We start from the raw sequence: 18,941 nt of genomic DNA, 5'->3' as shown, positions 1-18,941 counted from the left end.
GGCACAAAACATTTCAGCTTATTTATTTATTTATTTTGACACTGGAGATTAAACTCAGAGGCACTCATCCACTGAGCCACATCTCTAGCCCTATTTTGTATTTTTTTTTTTTTTTTTAGCGACAGGGTCTCACTGAGTTATTTAGAAGCTCACTTTAGCTGAGGCTGGTTTTGAACTCCTGATCCTCCTGCCTCAGCCTTCAGAGCTGCTGGGATTACAGATGTGTACAACCATTCCTGGCATCACCCTATTATTTTAATATCATACAGGTACATTGTTTACCATGATCATTCAAAGACTGTTTAATTTTCTAAAGAAAAACATTTTCAACTTGCTATTTACTATGAAATTAAGATCAGAGAATTCCTGAAATTAAACGCTCTTTTGTAGTACTTCTCTGACAGAACTCTTTTCCATTGTAAATATTCCCCAAAATTTGTTTTATTGCCCTGTAGGAAATTAACTATTGCAATGAACTTGTGTTATCTTTGTTGTTTTGATTCTCATTTGGATCAGATTTTTTTCATTTTACTTGTTCCTTTATTTACGTGTTGAATACAATATTTTAAAAGGTGAAAATTATAAATATTTAAAAGGTGACATATATACATATACATATATATTTATACATACACTTTGACATGAAAAAGCAATAAATAAAATCACTGATAATTATTTTTAGGTTTGCCCCATACCTTAACTATTTAGAATCACTAAACAGAGATATACAAAGAAATATGGGAAACCAGCTATGACCCATATAGCCATTTCATAAAATCAGGAAATTATTACTTTGCTGAAGTATAAAACAAATAATTATAGTGAATTTGTGAAAGGGGTTGAATTTTATTTAGGTTCTAGATGATGTCAAAGATGCACATAATAAAGTAGAATTTTATTTTAAGAATTCAGAGATCAAAGAGAAAATATAAATTACTTTTTTAGTCAATTAGTTTCTAAGATGTTAACTTGCTTTACTGAGACAATGGTTAAAGGTTAAAAATAAGAAAAGTACATTGATAAAGAAAGAAAGTACATCACTTGCCATTCTTCAGTACTTGCCATGGGGTTTTGCTGGGTAAAATATTTTAAAGACAATTTCATAACAAGATAAGACAATTTTATATTTCTGTTAAATTTCTTTGATTAATTTTTTTGCCAATTCAGTTCTGTGCATTAAAGACATAATTCACCTTCTAATTCCTAAGTCTTTAAAAATGCAAAATCAATTTGGATCTCTTTTATTTATCTGTGTATTTCATTTCAATCATTATTTGTGAGAAAATGAATTGGAAACAGATAAAATTGGCTCAGCTGTTTCATCAGTTGCTCAATTTTCTGTTTCTCTCTCATAGACATGCAAAGCTTTGAAACAACTTTTCTTTTTGGAGATGTCAAAATAAGGCTATGAAGATTTATATGATAACAACCTACCAGAATCCACAGTTTCAACACTTCACATTTCAGAGTGTTTAAAAAAGCATTTTATAAATTTGAGGGAGATTATGAATAATCAGAAACTTGACAGTCTAAAAGAATAAATCTCATGTTCATGTTGTATATGTTTGCCTTACAACTTTCAAAGTTCAACTCTTATTTGACATTATCCCCCTAAATGTAATGAAGCCAAATACAAAAGGAAAATGGCATGAAATTTTCTTTAAGTATTTATTCTTCCTTCTATTCTAGGGTTATGAAACCAGAAGAATAAGTTCACGTTTTGACAAGATCTCAAAATTCTTAGCCATGGAGCAAAAGTAGAAAAGCATCTTTATAGTTATACCAAAAGGGTGTGTATTGTGCTTCCTTGCTGATATATATAACTATTTATATAAGTTTTTATATAATATAACTAGAAATTTAAGTTAATAACGGAGCCCAGGACGGTGGCCCATGCCTGTAATCTCAATGGCTAGGGAGGCTGAGGCAGGAGGATCACGAGTTCAAAGTCAGGCTCAGCAACTTAGAGAGGCCCTAAGCAATTCAGTAAGATCCTGTAACTAAATAAAAAAATTTTTGAAAGGTCTGGGGATGTGGCTTAGTCATTGAGCATCCCTGGTTTCAATCCCAGAACAAAAAAGAAAGAAAGAAAGTTAAGGTAATAAAGAATAATTATAAATGAAAAATTATAGCTAATTAATTGATTAGAACAATTATTTTGTCTTAAATGATTGATTATCTTATGTGTGTGTGTGTTAAAAAAAAGTCCTGAAACAAGTCAAAATTCCAACAACTTAAAAGGTTAAAACTGAACATATTTTTTATAAATAACAACAAATACTAAGAAAGAATCATAAAGAGTATCTTGAAAAAATAATTGCACTTACAGTAAAAATGTAAAATCCTAATAGTTTCTGTTTTACCTAATTTTCTAAGAATCCACAATCTTTACTTACAGACCTGTGAATAAACCAGAGGTACTATGAGAATAAACTCTATTGCAATTCAAAAGACAAAGTTCATGCTTCTGGTCTTAAATTAACTATGACTATATAATCTGCCTGAAATTAGAATACCTGCATATTCAGAGAGACAGAGAGTGAGAGAAAAAGAAAGATTTTATTATAGAGCACTGTCAAAAAACACACAGAAAGGCAGCGACAAAGCAAGATTACACAGAGGAAGAATATGAATTGTGATAATTAGGTTGCTAAAGGGACCTCAAACAACTCAGGCAGTGGGAGTTCTGAGGCCCAGATGGCTCTTTGGAGACATTCTTTAAAGAAGCAAAACTTCTAATCCCTTGCCTTAAACACTCATCTTCCCCTCCATGCACTGTGGAAATTTCTATGAAGTTCACCATACTGGTATCACTAGTGTATAATCAGGTCCTCCAGGAAACAGAGGAGTGGAAAGGTTTAGCCATGAAAGAAATCTAATATGGAAATATCTGTGAGGGAAAATCGGAAGCAATGAGAAGGAAGCTGGGAATCTTATCAGACTTATGAGGAATTTCAAATTCCAAGTGAAGTGAATGAGAAGAAGAAGGAAGAAACTTTGAGTGGAAGCATATCGGACATGATGTAATTATGAAAGTTTGACAAGACTACCAAGGGAATCTTTGAGTTAAAGTTGCTTATCAAAGAATTCTGCACCTCCTATGAATGGATTTGCTTTACAGTCCCCTGCATGCTCAATCATTGGCTGGGAAAAGTCCATGGGCTTAATTGAGGAGCTCAGACAATTAAATATCACAGATCTAAGAGTATATTATCATTGTTTCAATAACGAGATGCTAGAGTTTGCTCCTACAAAATGAGAGCACAGAGGAATGAATCTGGAATGTAAAAGACTCACAGGGATATCTTTCAGTACTTCTTTAACTGTGATGCAAGTAAATGAGCATGTTTATGAAGTAAAAGATAGCAAAATACCTGGAGGCTTAGAATTCTCAGGATTGAAGACCCATCCCCAATTACCAGTGTGACCTAAAACAGTATAAATGCCCACTTATATGAGGTACTCTCTAAAATGGGAGGCAAAGGAGCTGAATATAAATTATAGCCTTTATCCACAATGAGGAAACGAGACATTTGTTCTTAGATGTCAGGAAGCTCTTTAACTAATATTTGCTATTTTGGTACAGTTGCTCTGATTGTCTCGGAATGCTAGTATGTAAGAAAATCATCTCCTATAGAAAGGAAAACATTCTGATCTTAAGATTTTATTATAATTGGAAATTGACAGATCATTATTTTTCATTGTTAATGTAATAACTATTTTAGTACTTGTAAAGAAACTTGACACACGTGTACACAAAAGCACATCACACACACAAACCATTTGAATCTATTTCTTCTGATCAGAAAAGAATCAAAGAACATATAATTTAATTGCTTAACTTTAAAAGTTTCTATGAAAAGTATGTTGAAATGTGTTTATGAAACTAGATAGAAATTATAAAATGCTTAATTCGATGAAAAAGAATTTTTTCACTAGTTATTCAGTCATTCATATGCTAAGTAGAAAGTAGGTGTCACAAAGTCTTAATTGGAGAAGAGCAAGACATATCCTCTTTTTTCTATTGTAATACAAAGTACAAATTCAAGAAATAAGATATTGGAATACTGTTCACTACACAGAAAGTCTTAGTAAGAAGAGTGGCTGACAAAAAGAAGACCTTTCACCAATGTCTTATTATAAAGGAAGGATGATGTGCATATTAGTCTATATCTCATAAAGCAGACAGCTAATTTTGTTTTATTCTTTTTAAAAGTTGATAGATACCACTGTTACATGCATTGTGAAATGATTAAATCTATTTGATTAACATATGTATTAACTAATATAGTTATCATTTTTTTGGTCATTTTATAGTATATAGACTTCACGTCCAGTCTCTTAGTATTTTTCAAGAATACAATATACTGTTCACTATAGTCACCATGTTATACAATAGTTCTTTCAACCTCCTTATCTAACTGAAATTCATACATTTTGGCCAACATGTCCCCAAACTCTTCCCATGTAATGTTTTGTCTCATTTCAATAAGAACCAAAGTCTGAATGACTCCCAGAATTTCCAAATCAACAAACATCCAAACTGTAAGTTCAAAACCCCACATTTCATTAAATGCACTCAGAATTCAGTTTGAGTTAAGAGCATTACAAAACATTGATAATATTTTTCCTTAAATATTGAAAATATTTTCCTTAATATATGTGTTTCATAATCACTTCAATAATATCATTGATCTAAAATACTCCCTCACTGAATAGAGAATTAATTTGTATAACAGTAAAATAGTAGAGAAGGGCATACTCTGAGACTCAACTGGGAAGACATGAAATAAGAAACTGTTTACATTTTATTGTACCCAGAAAGACATTAGCAGAAGACAGAGTATAGATATGAGTCCCTATGAGAAACAATGCTTTAAAATTCAAATTTTATTTCAGAGAAATCAGAGTTTTCACTGTACAGAAATTCAAAAGTTAAAATATTCCATTGACTTTTTCCATGTAATTAGATCAGGAATTATACTTTATCATTTTAATGAATATGTGTATTAGGAAAACAATGCTTCCATTGTTTCCTACAATAATTGCCCTTATTTTTAACTGAAACTTAATATTTACCAAACACTATGGTGGGACTAAGGAAAATATTGATTTACTTTCTTCATTTTTCTTTCTTTAAGACAAGAGTGTCTTAAATGCTGATCTGAAATAGATTCTTTTGTGGGCACAGCATTCAAGAAATTGTATTCATGCCACATTCTTAAGAATCAGCAACTGCGTGAAATGAATATTCAAAGAAGATACAAATCTCTATACAGTACTTTTGCAAAGCTAGTTGAGTGCTTGTTAAAGTAGTCAGAGTTCCCAATGCTAGAGTATAAATTTAAGCCACCTAAGAAATCTTACACAGACAAGGCCCACTCGCTTTAGGGAAATCTAGGCAAAATAAGATTCAAGACAGTCAGACATTAAAATGTTTCATTTTAAAGGCATCTTTCTCATGACTGAATGTTTCCTTTAAACTGAAATATTTCTAGATATTCTGAGCAAGAGAAAAACATAGCTTAAGACAATATTCTAATTGAAGTTTAGAAAGTTATTTTTGACTCCATATTATACATTACAAAGGAAAATATTAGATAAAAATGAAAGACTGGTCTGAATCTCAGAGATCACATAAATCTTACATTTAAGTTCTCTGTATTAAAATAGTATTTCAAGGTTCCCCCAAACAGTATATTGCTATGCCAAACCTTTCACAAATAACAGGATGGCTGAGGAATTCATAACTATGACTTTTTGATGCAAATATGAAAATTACTAAAATAAACTTAAGTAATATAATGAAACAAATGAAATAATAATTGACTATTTATTCATAGATGGATCATTTACTACCTCTGTAAAATGAAGCACCAATATTATTTTGAGCTTACTAGAATGATTTCTATATTTTAAATGCATCATTTTGGTTTTGTTTTCTTTTTACTAGTGTTATGATAGGAGATTGTCAGATAAAATGTGCAGAATCAAAATGAAGTGGCATATTTTTCCAAAATGCTTTATTAAAATATTAAACCAAATATAAATATGCTGTAATGTCTACTCTGCCAAAGAAAGGAACAATATATATCATATAGTAACAATATAGCTTACATCATATGATTTTATTTCCTGATAAGTATATAGCATAGAAAGTCAAAAGCAACAATTTGGGAGACTTTTTTTTTTAATCTGTCAATCTTATGTAAGTATGATGCTATAACTTTCACCACCAGCTTTTAGATTTGACTTCACAAAGCTAGAAAGCATAAGAATCTATTTTTGGAAGAACTGAAACTTAAATCTGGGTAAGCTGTCACCAGAAGTATTCATACCAAATACTATATAACATCACTTCACATTTGACCCTTAGCCACCACATATTTTAATTCTTTCAATCCCTTCTACTTTTTAAAAACATGGTCTAAAAATTAGTTATCTAAATTTTAAAAGTTAAGGTTTCAATCTAAACATTGCTAGACTACAGATTTCAAAGTATAAAAATCTTCTTAAAAATGTGAAACGCAAATTCTAACTATTAGAATGCATATGCACTAGAATAAAATTCCCACGAAAGCAGGAACCTTCTGGGCTTCATTCTCAGTGCTCAGTACCTTATATATAATGAACAAATTACCACTCAGTGCTTTTAAAAACTGTGATGATAGGTGGGGCTATTGGAATAGTGCAATGATATTTCAAGAAAAAACTTGTAAAGAATAATCCAAAACCAAAAGATAAAATTTAAATTTCATTAGTCTGTCAAAGTCATCATTCATTTTCTTCAAAGAAATCTCTGTGATCTATTTTACTTACACTTTTTTTTTTTCTGATCAAGGGTTCCTTCCTACTTTCATAATCCCATAGCAGAAATTTAATATCCCATTGAATTCTGAATTTAGGTGGGCATAGTAAAACTGTCTTTAAATTATGACTTGGAACTAGGTGTTTTATAGGTAGCATATACTTTCCTTTTGTGGTGTGCTTTGCTCTCAGATCAGGACAAATTAATGTTTTATGTACCTTATAGACCAATTATTTTTGTTTATTGGTGGGAGCCATGATTTTATATCTTTCTTTCAAAGTCACAAATACTGAATTTCATACAACCGTTTTTTTAGCTTACTTGGATCTATTCCATCCATACAGAGATTATCAATCAGTAGTTTGATTTTTCTAGAGGGTCTTAACTTTGAAAATCCATATAAACAATGATTTTTCTTAAATCATTGTTAAAGGATAAATTTTACTGCAGTGTATTTTGAATACCTATTATCCTCACAGTGGAAAAAAATTTTATTTTTATTTTGAATTCTTTAATTACATGGCAACAGAATTCATCGCATTGACGGAAAAACAGAAGCCATATGATCACTTCAATACATGCAGTAAAGCATTGATCATAGTCAATATCTATTCATTAAATTTTTTTCTAGAGGAATAAGAATGAAAAGGATATCAGTGATAAACAATACCTATAAAATCCCCAAGCAAACAGCATCCTTAGGGTGAAATGTTGAATTATTGAAAAATTAAATAGGATACAAGTTTGCCCACAATTACCATGCCTAATGAACATTGTCTTGGCAGTCTCCTGCAGTGTAACAAGAATAACAAGAATGAATTAAGCTAATTGAAGTTTGTTTATAGAGTATCATTCAGCAAGGAAAATGAATGAGCTACTGCTACCCAGAACAACATAGATGTGTTACAAACAAAATGTAAAGCAAATGAAGTCAGTCCACAAGAGAAGTTTCCATTTGTCAAAGTTCAAAAGCAGATAAAAATCTCACATACGAGGTTAGAAGTCAAGGAAGTGATTTCCTTGGGGAACCTGCTATTCATTAGAAAAAGAGGAGCTCTGATAAGATTTTCTTTCTTGATCCAGGTGTTGTTTAAACAAATATATTCACTTTATTAAAGCTCACCTGTTTTATTGGCTATGATTTACTTATTGTTCTGAATTTATGCTATAATTCAATAAATGTATCTTAAATAAGAATCTCCTATTTGTCACTCCATAAGATGTAATTGTGAGTGACAAAATAGTAATATAGTATAACTGTATATGATAATATAATAATAGCAATTATCAAAAGTATATAATAGTGCTATAAAATAATGTAGTAAATTATAAAATAATACTAAAAATTAAAATAATTATAGTTAATACATATGTTTAATGAGTAAAACCCCAAAATGTTTTACATATTTCTACATTGAATCCTAAAAGACCCTATGATCCTATTTATACACTATAAATAGTAAATTATATAACAATACAAAAATATTATAGCTAACATGCTTAATGTGTGCATTGTTCTACAAGCTTTGTTTACATATTTAAAATTCTATAAAAATGCTATGATCCTATTACTGTCTTTAATTTACATATGCAATAACGGGTACAGGGAAAACATGAGGACACATAAGTGTTTTGGCCAATGTCATTCAGCTAAATCATGGCAACATTAATTACAAAGCCAACTATGTAAATCCAACGAAGACAATAGATGACTATCTGCGGCAGGTATGCATTTGTGATGTGCCTTTACTGTCTCCGGTATAGGCAGAGATGCTATTTTAGTATAACACAAAGAGGTCTCCACTGGTGATACTCCTGAGCTTTTCTGTTTTTTTGCCTTTGTCAGATAGTTTCTGCATATGTTGTCCCTATCTCCATTAACAATGCCTATGTTGGTGCTGCTATTGGGTTCAACAAGTAATCTCTTGGTGAGAATTAAAATTGCTCAGGCCCAATTTTATCAAACCCCCTATGCCTCTGCCACACTATTCCCCTCTATGAAAATAGTGAAGCAACATAAATACAAAAGTATCTGGAATAATAAATCCAGTGATCCTCCAATTCGATTCTGTCATCAGGAAATAGGAAACATACTATAATCTAACAGCCTTTTCTGTTTACTTCTAGTTGGTTCTTGGATAAGATAGAACTTGAATATATTATTTAATATATTACTTGATTTAAGTGTGTTTTTGCCTCCCCAGTTAATTTGAAGATTGATATGAAAAAGAACAAAAAAGGAGAGGTATTTGTAAAAGTAGACAGAGCCAATATGAATTTTTCAGATTCTGCAGAATATTAACATCATAATTATTTTTGTTCCTAATATAGACAATATTTGAGAGGTTGTCCCTATTATAGCCATTCAATGAGTCTTTGGGCTTTAGTCTCTCTTCTCAAATCTCACACATGCCAGAAACTCAAGGACAGATTAATACTGTTCTATTTGATGTGACTTTCCATTTCCTTGGGTTTACTTTCACTGCAAGTTGTGCACATCCTAAATTGAAGGGTGTTTCTGAGATATTGTGCAACTGTGAAAGATAAATAACTCTACCCCTTAAGACTTTTTCAGTTCTAGAAAAGTCTTATGCCTTGCTTCTCCTAAATCTTTCAATTAGATTTTTTTAGGTTGACTCTATTGAGTATGTATATTTGTTTTAACATGTTTATAGACATGGTATCATTATTAGTAATATTAGTAGTAGTACTAGTAGCAGTAGTAGTATTAGGACCAGGGATTGAACCCAGAGGTGCTTAAACACTAAGCAACATTCCCAGTCCTTTAAAAATATATTTTTATTTAGAGACAGGGTCTCAATAAGATGCTTATGGACTCACTAAGTTATTGAGACTGACTTTGAACTAGCCATCCTCCTGCCTCAGCCCCCTGAGGGGTTGAGATTACAGGTGTGTTCCACTGCGCCAGGCTAGAAATGGTGTTTAATAGTGGTAGAGAAACACACATTAAAAAATCAGCTAAGAAGAGCGGTAAGAATGAAGGAAAGAAGGACTGTGTAGAGGGAAAAGAGGGGTGGGAGGGGTGGGAGGGGTGGGGGGGAGGGGAAAAATAAAATAAACATCATTACCCTATGTAAACGTAAAAAAAAAAAAAAAAAATCAATTGAGTAAAAAAACAGAAAAAAATCAATTTAAGCATTAATTATTATTCAACACCACTCTAATGCTAATCATTCTTAGTTTCTCTCAGTTTGTTATTGACTTAATTTGGGCAATGATTCTCATTGGTTCTTACACCATAAGTTGGGAGGAAAAAGACAATAACCATCAGTAATTCAGTCTCGCATGCCAGACATTTGTTTCTTTGTATATGCTTCAAATGCTGTTTTCCATGAACACAGTGGTGTACCGTCCTAACCAAACTTTATTTTTCAAGGTCCCAAGAATGCAATAGGAAAAGGCCCTAGAGATTTATAACTAAATACACAAGTTAAAGATGAAGATAGGAAAAATACAATCCAGAAGTTCTAATTTTTAAATTGTAAGTTATTGATACATGAAATTTAAATCTCTAGGCAACCTAAAAATCCAGGTACACTTTTTTCCTAATGTATCATATTTTATCTTATGAATGCATTGTTTTGCTATTATCAAATTAAGGAAAAGAGGATAAGAGGCTATAATTTCTGCTTCAGTTTACAGAACTTAAATTTATATTATTATTGCTGTATTAATTGGTTAAATCTGAGCTGGAGATTTAAGGTGAAGACGATATCTGTTTTCCTCCAGACAAATTTTTATATGATTATTCAGGGTACTGATTAACAAAAGTGGTCTCCCCAGTCTTCTGTCATTTACTAAAATATCTGATGATATCTTTAACTCACAAATCTGGCTCTCAAATTTCCATGTGTGAAAAAAATATTCTGATAAACTTTTTTTAAAGTAAACATGTGAATTCAAATCAATAGGATTATAAATAACTCATACCATTTCAAAGCTGAACTAACTAAGTATTAGTGATGCCTTTAAAGGTAGCCATGAAAATACATTATGGCTACACTGATTGATTTTTGTACATGTTTTTACTCATAGGCCATTATAAGCTCCAATTACTATCCTTATGGTCACATTTACTGTACAACAGCTGTAAAATTTTTAAATGAACATTAATTTAGTCTTTGCTTATGCTTTGGTCCCCTGTCCCCATCATTATTTTTTTTAATTCTTACTTTAAGTGGTAAAAGAAAAATAAAATATCCCCCTGTGATATTGTTTTACTTGTAATTTGTTATAGTAAATTAATGTTACAGAAAGCAGTAGATGCAAACACCAGAAACAAACAAACAAAAAAAAACTATGCTCATAATACTTACAACATATTAAGCAACAGCACTTTTTTTTGTTTTCTGGTTTTTCTCTGACTAGTTTTGTATGTGTGTATACATGAAGATAAACCTACTTATTAAACCTAAAACGATACAACTACTTTCTATTGTTGCCTCACCTTTGTATAGGTCTTTTTTAATCATTAAATAGTCATTGAGTATGTTTATTATTGTTATTTATTGAGAAAAACTAGATTGTTTTAAAAACTTTTTAAACTTTTTAATTTGTTCGATTTGGTTATACATGATAGTAGAATGCATTTTGACACATTGTACACAAATGGAGAATAACTTCTCATTCCTCTGGCTGTACATGGTGCTGAGTCACACCAGTAGTGTAATCACACATGTATATAGGGTAATAATATCTGTCTCATTCTACCATCTTACCCATCCCCACCACCTCATCCCTTCCCACACTCCCCTCTGTGTAATTCAAAGTGCTTTCATTTTTCACTACCCACCCCCCACTATGGATCAGTAACCTTTGGCCTTTGGTTTTTTGGGATTGGCTTATTTCACTTAGCAAGCTATTCTCTAGTTCCATCCATTTCACTTGCACATGCCATCATTTCATTCTGCTTTAAGGCTGAGTAATATTCCATTGTGCATATGTACCACATTTTCTTTATCCATTCATCTGTTGAAGGGCATCTGAACTGGTTCCATAGTTTGGCTATTGTGAACTGAGCTGCTATAAACATTGATGTGGTTGTGTCATTGTAGTATACTGATTTTAAGTCCTTTCAGTGTTAACCGAGGAGTGGGATAGCTGGGTCAAATGGTGATTCTAATCCAAGTTTTCTGAGGAACCTCCACACTGCTTTCCAGAGTGGTTGCACCCATTTGCAGTCCCACCAGCAATGCATGAGTATACATTTTTTCCCACATCCTCACAAACACTTTTTCTTGATAATTGCCATCCTGACTGGAGTAAGATGAAATTTTAGAGTAGTTTTGATTTGAATTTCTCTAATTGCAAGAGATGATGAAAATCTTCTTAATATGTTTGTTGATCAATTGTATTTCTTCTTCTGTAAAGTGTCTGTTCAGTTCCAATGTCCATTTATTGATTGGGTTGTGTTTTTGGTGTTAAGCTTTTTGAGTTCTTTGTATATCCTGGAGATTAATGCTCTATCTGAGGTGCATGTGGTGAATTTTTTCTCCCATTCTGCAGGCTTTTTCTTCAAGTTACTTATGGTTTTCTTTGTTGAGAAGAAGCATTTTAGTTTTAATCCAGCCCATTTATTGACTTTTACTTCTTGTGCTTTAGGAGTCTTGCTAAGGAAGTCAAGTTCTAAGCTGACCCAATGAAGATTTGAGCCTACTTTTTCTTCTATTAGGCACAGGGGCTCCGTTCTAGTGCCTTAGTCTTTGATCCACTTTTAGTTGATTTTTGTGCAGGGTGAGAGATAGAGGTCTAACTTCATTTTATGGCATATGGATTTCCAGTTTTCCTAGCACCATTTGCTGAAGAGGCTATCTTTTCTCCAATGTATGTTTTTGGCACCTTTTTCTAGTATGAGATAACAGTATTTATGTGGGTTTGTCTCTGTGTCTTCTATTTTGTACCACGTAGTCTACATGTCTGTTTTAGTGACAATACCTTGCCATTTTTGTTACTATAGCTCTGTAGTATAGTTTGAGGTCCAGTATTGTGATGCTTCCTGTTTCACTCTTCTTGCTAAGGATTGTTTTGGTTACTCTGGGTCTCTTATTTTTCCAAATGATTTTCAAGATTGCTTTTCTAGTTCCATAAATGTCATTGGAATTTTAATAGGAATTGCATTGAAACTCTATAATACTTTTGGTTGTATGGCCATTTTGACAATATTAATTCTGCCTATCCAAGAACATGGGAGGTCTTTCCATCTTCTAAGATCTTCTTCAATTTCTTTCTTTTGTGTTTTGTACTTTTCATTATAGAGGTCTTTTACCTCCTTTGCTATATTGATTCCCACATATTTTATTTTTTTTGAGGCTAGCATGAATGGGGTAGTTTTCCTAATTTCTCTTGCAATGAATTCATCTCTTATGTATAGAAATGCATTTGACTTATGGGTATTGCTTTTATATCCTGCTACATTGCTGAATTCATTTATGCATTCTAGAAGTTTTCTGGTGGAACTTTTTGTATCTTCTAAATAGAGAATCATGTCATTGGCAAATAAGAGTAGTTTGAGTTATTTTCCTGTTCATATCCCTTTCATTTCTTTCAACTGTATGATTGCTCTGGCTAGAGTTTCAAGGATGATGTTGAATAGAGGTGGTAAAAGAGGACATCCCTGTCTTATTTCAGTTTTTAGAGTGTTTCAATTTTTCTCCATTTACAATGATGTTGGCTTAGGGCTTAGCATAGATAATGTTTACAATGTTGAGGTATGTTCCTACTAACCCTAGTTTTTCTAGTGTTTTGGACATGAAGCATTTGTCAAATGCTTTTTCTGCTTCTCTTGAGATAATCATGATTATCATATGATTCTTGCATTACATTTATTGATTTCTGTATGTGAATGCAAATTTGCATTTCTTGGGATGAACCCCACTTGATCATGATGTATTGTCTTTTTTATATATTTTTGTATATGATTTGCCAGAATTTTATTGAGAATTTTTGCATCCATGTTCATCAAGGATGTTGGTCTGAAGTTTTCTTTCCTTGATGTGTCTTTGTCTGCTTTTGATATCAGGGTGATACTAGCCTCATAAAATGAGTTTGGAAGAGTTCCCTCCTTGTCTATTTAATGTAATAATTTGAGGAATATTTTTATTAATTCTTCTTTGAAGTTCTTGTCAAACTCAGCTGATAATCTGTCTGGTCCTGGGCTTTTCTTGGTTGGTAGGCTTTTGATGGTGTCTTCTATTTCATTGCTTGAAATTGATCTGTTTAAATTGTGTTTATCCTCCACTTCAGTTTGGGTAGATCATATGTCTCTAGGAATATCTTAATGTCTTTGGGATTTTCTATTTTATTTGAGAATAAATTTTCAAAGTTATTCCTAATTATTTTCTGTATTTAGGTAGTATTCATTGTGATATTTCCTTTTTCATCACGAATTATACTAATTTGATTTTTCTTTCTTTTTCTCTTTGTTAGTGTGCTTAAGGGTTAAAAATTTTATTTATTTTTTCAAAGACCCAACTTTTTGTTGGGTTAATTTTTTCAATTGTTTCTTTTTTTTTCAATTTCATTGATTTTAGTTCTGATTTTAATTATTCCCGTCTTCTGCTGCTTTTGGTGTTGATTTATTCTTCTTTTTCTAGGACTTTGAGATGTAATGTTAGGTCATTTATTTGTTGACTTTTTATTCTTTTAATGTATGAGCTCAATGCAATGAACTTTCCTCTTAGCACTGCCTTCATAGTGTCCCAGAGATTTTGATATGTTCTATCAGTGTTCTAATTTACCTCTAAGTATTTTTTTTTCCTCCCTGATTTCTTCTGCTGTCTGTTAATCATTCAATAGTATGTCATTTAATTTCCATGTGTTGGAATAGCTTCTATTTTTTATTTTATCATTTATTTCTAGTTTCATTTCTTTATGATCTGATAGAATGCAAGGGAGTATTTCTACTTTTTGTATTTGCTGAGAGTTGCTTTGTGGCATAACATATGGTCTATTTTAGGGAAAGAGCCATGTGCTGCTGAAAAGAAAGTGTATTCACTCAATGAAATACTCTATAAATGTGCATTAAGTCTAAATCATTAATTGTATTATTTAATTATATAGTTTCTTTGTTTAGTTTTTGTTTGAAAGATCTATCCAGTGATGAGAGAGGTCTGTTAACATCACCCAGTATTATTGTGTTGTGGTCTATTTGATTCTTGATATTGAGAAGGGTTTGTTTGATGTAAGTAGATGCTTCATTGTTTAGAGAATATATTTACTATTGTTATGTCTTGTTGATGTATGATTCCCTTAAGCAATATAAAATGTCCTTCTTTATCCCTTCTAAACTAACTTTGGTTTGAAGTCCATTTTATCTGATATGAGAATGGAAACTCCTCTTTGTTTACACAGTTGATGTGAATGACATATTTTTTCCCCAATCTTTCACCTGCAGTCTGTGAATGTATTTTCCTAGGAGTGAGTCTCTTGAATACAGCATATTGTTGGGTCTTTTTTAAAGTCCAATCTGCCAATCTATGTCTTTTGATTGATAAGTTTAGGCCATTAACATTATGGGTTATTTTTAAGATATGATTTGTATTCACAGTCATTTTGGTCTATTTTTTATTTTTAACTTGACTTAGTTTCTCCTTTGATTGACCTTTCCTTTAGTGTAGTTCCTCCCTTTGCTGGTTTAATTTTTTTTTTTCATTTTCTCCTCATGGAATATTTCACTAAGGATGTTCTATAATGCAAGCTTTCTAGTTGTGAGTTCTTTTAGCTTTTATTTATCATGGAAACTTTTTAATTCATCTTCATATTGGAAGCTTAATTTTGCTAGATATAAAATTCTCGGGTGGCATCCATTTTCTTTCACAGCTTTATATATGTTATTCAAGAACCTCCTGGCATTGGGGGCATGGGTTGAGAAATCAACTAAAATCCAAATTGGTTTCCCTGCTATATGTAATTTGATTTTTTTTCTCTCCCAGCCTTAAACATTCTGTCCTTATTCTATATGTTATTCTCATTATTATGTTGTACATTTGGGGTCCTGTATGCCTCTTGTAGTTTATTTCCCATTTCATTCTTTAGATTTGGGAAGTTTTCTGATGTTATATCATTGAAAAGATTGTGCATTCCTTTGGTTTTTATCTTCATGCCTCCATCTATTCCAATGAATCTTAAATTTTCATGTTATCCCACATTTCTTGGAACTTCTGTTCATGGCTTCTTTCCATCTTCTCTGTGTGGTCAACTTTATTTTCAAGAGTATATATTTTGTCTTCATTGTCTGAGGTTCTGTCTTCCAAGTGCTCTAGTCTCCTGGTGATACTTTCATTGAATTTTTAAATATGGTTTGTTGTTCCCTCCATTTCAAGGATTTCTGCTTGATTCCATTTTATAATCTCAGTCTCTATTGAAATGATCTTTCACTTTCTGTATTTTCTCTCTGATAATATCTTTTATTTTGAATATCAATCTATGTATTTTCTAAACTCCTTCTTTGAAATTTCTTCTACTCTGCTGTCTGGATTCTATTGTTGGAAACTCTTGTTTTGTTTGAGGTTCTTTGTTCCTTTGTTTTTCATGTTGTTTGTGTGTCTTCTCCTCTAGCAGTATGGATCTGAGACAGATTCACCCTGTAGCCTTATAATGTCTCTGAATATTTTCAGTACCTCAGCTTTAAGGGGGAGACCTGTGTTAAAATCACCCAAACAATATACAAACAATATACAAACTTAAGCCAAATGGCTCCTATTGAGGCATTTACAATTTTGTCACAATAAACAGAAATGAAATGTTCAATTATTGTCTACAATATAAACAGTAAGTTTGCTAAAAGTGTTTACCATTTCAAATAATGGACAATTAGGAACAGACATAGTGTAAGATATTATGTTTATGAAGGAGAAGGAGAGAAGACAGAAGAAAAAATTATAGTAAGAGTGAAGGAGGAATTAATAGTAAGTTAGTATGAGAGAAGTGAGAAAGAGAATCCAGGAAGACAGATAAGTGAGAGAAAATATATATATACAGATTTTAAAAAAATAAAAATATAAAAATATGCAACAAAACTGTAATACACTATTCAGACATCCTAGTTATTCCTCAATAAATTGATGCATGAAAAATATTTGAATTCAAAGATGGTAGAGGTGTGAGAGAGAGGGGGGAAAAAAGGAAAGTCTCAACAAAAAATTGAGTGTTTCCATTGGCTTTCAAAATTTTTCTCAGCTTCTATTCTCCACCAATAAGTGGGGTTGTTTGAAGTTTGATGGTACCTCTAGTCCAGTGGGTTCTGGACCTAATGGGTGGAAGAGCTGAGAGCAAGATGCCTTCACAACCTCTTCCAGGTTTCCCACCCTTTGTAGCTGGTCCCTTCTGTCCCTACACACTTCAGGATTCATTGAACTGGAAAGAGCCCAGTTTCTCCAATTCTTCAACTTGTGCTTTCCCAAGGGAACTGCCTCTAGTCTCTGACTTTCCATAGGCTTGCCAGACCCAGACTGGTCACGCAAACCTAGCTGCAATCTGATGGTCCTGGGTTCCGGCTCTGCCTTGCTGCAGTACCGAGATCTCAGTGCCCTTTCAACTTGCAAAAAGACCACCAGGCATGTGCTCACACAAAGGAGCAACCCTGCAAAGAGGCATCCAGATGGCAGCCACTACCGCACCAAGCAGAAAGTCCTCAGGTGAACCAGACCCACAGGTATCCCAATATATCTCCAAGCCCTGGCCTGTGTCCCCTGACAGAGATTGTCGTGCCCCATGATAGTGGCAGTGGTAGTAACAAACCTTCAGGCCCTGGTCAGTGTCCCAAGATGGCAATGCCCTTGTGTAACCAAACCTGCACATACTGTGACAATGAACTTCCAGTCAATAGCACGCAGCATGCTTTTCACTGGCAGTCTGTGGGCAGTCTGCTGGCAAATGGCAGATAATCAGCAGGTACCCTTCAGTCAGTGGGTGATGGATAGGTGAAAGGCAGGTGATGGGCAGGCAAGAAGTGGGCAAATGGGCAAATGGCAGATGATAGTGGTCAGTGTGTGATCGGCATTTATAAGGCAGGTGATATGCTGACAGATGGCAGACAAATGGGGGGTAAACAGCAGGGGACTGGTGGACAGTGAGGACCTCCTTCTCAGAGAAACATTTCATTTGCTTGAATCCTGAGTCACAAAGCAAAAAGAAATGCAACTTCCATCTAGTCCACCATCTTGGATCTCTAGATTGCTTTAAAATTTTGCTCATAAAAGTATTGTGGCAATAAATATTGTCACTCATGATTATAATTAGGGGTGCAACCCTAGAGTCCAATATCCTAGATTTGAGTTCCAGTCCTGGCACTAACTATCTACATGACTAAATAAGTCACTAATTTCTCTATGTCTCAGTTATGTCGTTGGCAAAATCACAATAATGATGACATCTACTTCATAGATCTGTTGGAAAAAAATAGGCAAATAGTGTGCAAGTAGCACATATAAAACCCTTAGGAAATTCATGGCAGTTGATAAGCACATGTATGTGAACTGCTATCTTAAAGTGTTTTTTGGGGAGGGGGTTGGGGAACTTCTCTAAATGAAATTAGTGGTTCAAATCCTAATGTGATTTTTTAAATGTTAACATTAATTCCTTAAATATTTTCTGAAAAGGCTGCTCAAAGTATTACTTTATACCTTACAAGCAAAATATGAACTTAAATTTTAATGGTCCCTAGTATGTGGATTATTTTATTATAATGATTATTTATTATAATTTTGTTTTATATTCTTATAAGTCACCTAAAAATTATAGTTTCCACATTGAGCATTTAATAGGTGAGAGCTGACACTTTCATTTTTATTGGATTTGACTACACATGAAATTAGGTATGTGGGAAATGTTTATATGCCAGTTGTTTTTCCTTTTTTGTCCATTACTTGAGGCCTGTGATTCTTAATTAAGTCTGTGCATTTTTCTGTTGCTTCTTATACCACTTGTAAACTTCATGTGTTCTCCTCTATATGAAATGTTTATAAACATTCAGTTCTTCTGTAAGCTCTATAAATCATATTTTTATATTATAGCTCTTCACTTATGAAATTTGTTTTGGTATGTGACCAGATGAATATCTATCATCTTATTTTATGTACTTTTCTATGCTCTATGCCTCCTTTTCCTAAAAATT

The sequence above is a fragment of the Sciurus carolinensis genome, chromosome 10 (genome assembly GCF_902686445.1).
Source record: "Sciurus carolinensis chromosome 10, mSciCar1.2, whole genome shotgun sequence".
Classification (NCBI taxonomy): domain Eukaryota; kingdom Metazoa; phylum Chordata; class Mammalia; order Rodentia; family Sciuridae; genus Sciurus; species Sciurus carolinensis.
This window is presented reverse-complemented; position numbering follows the sequence as displayed.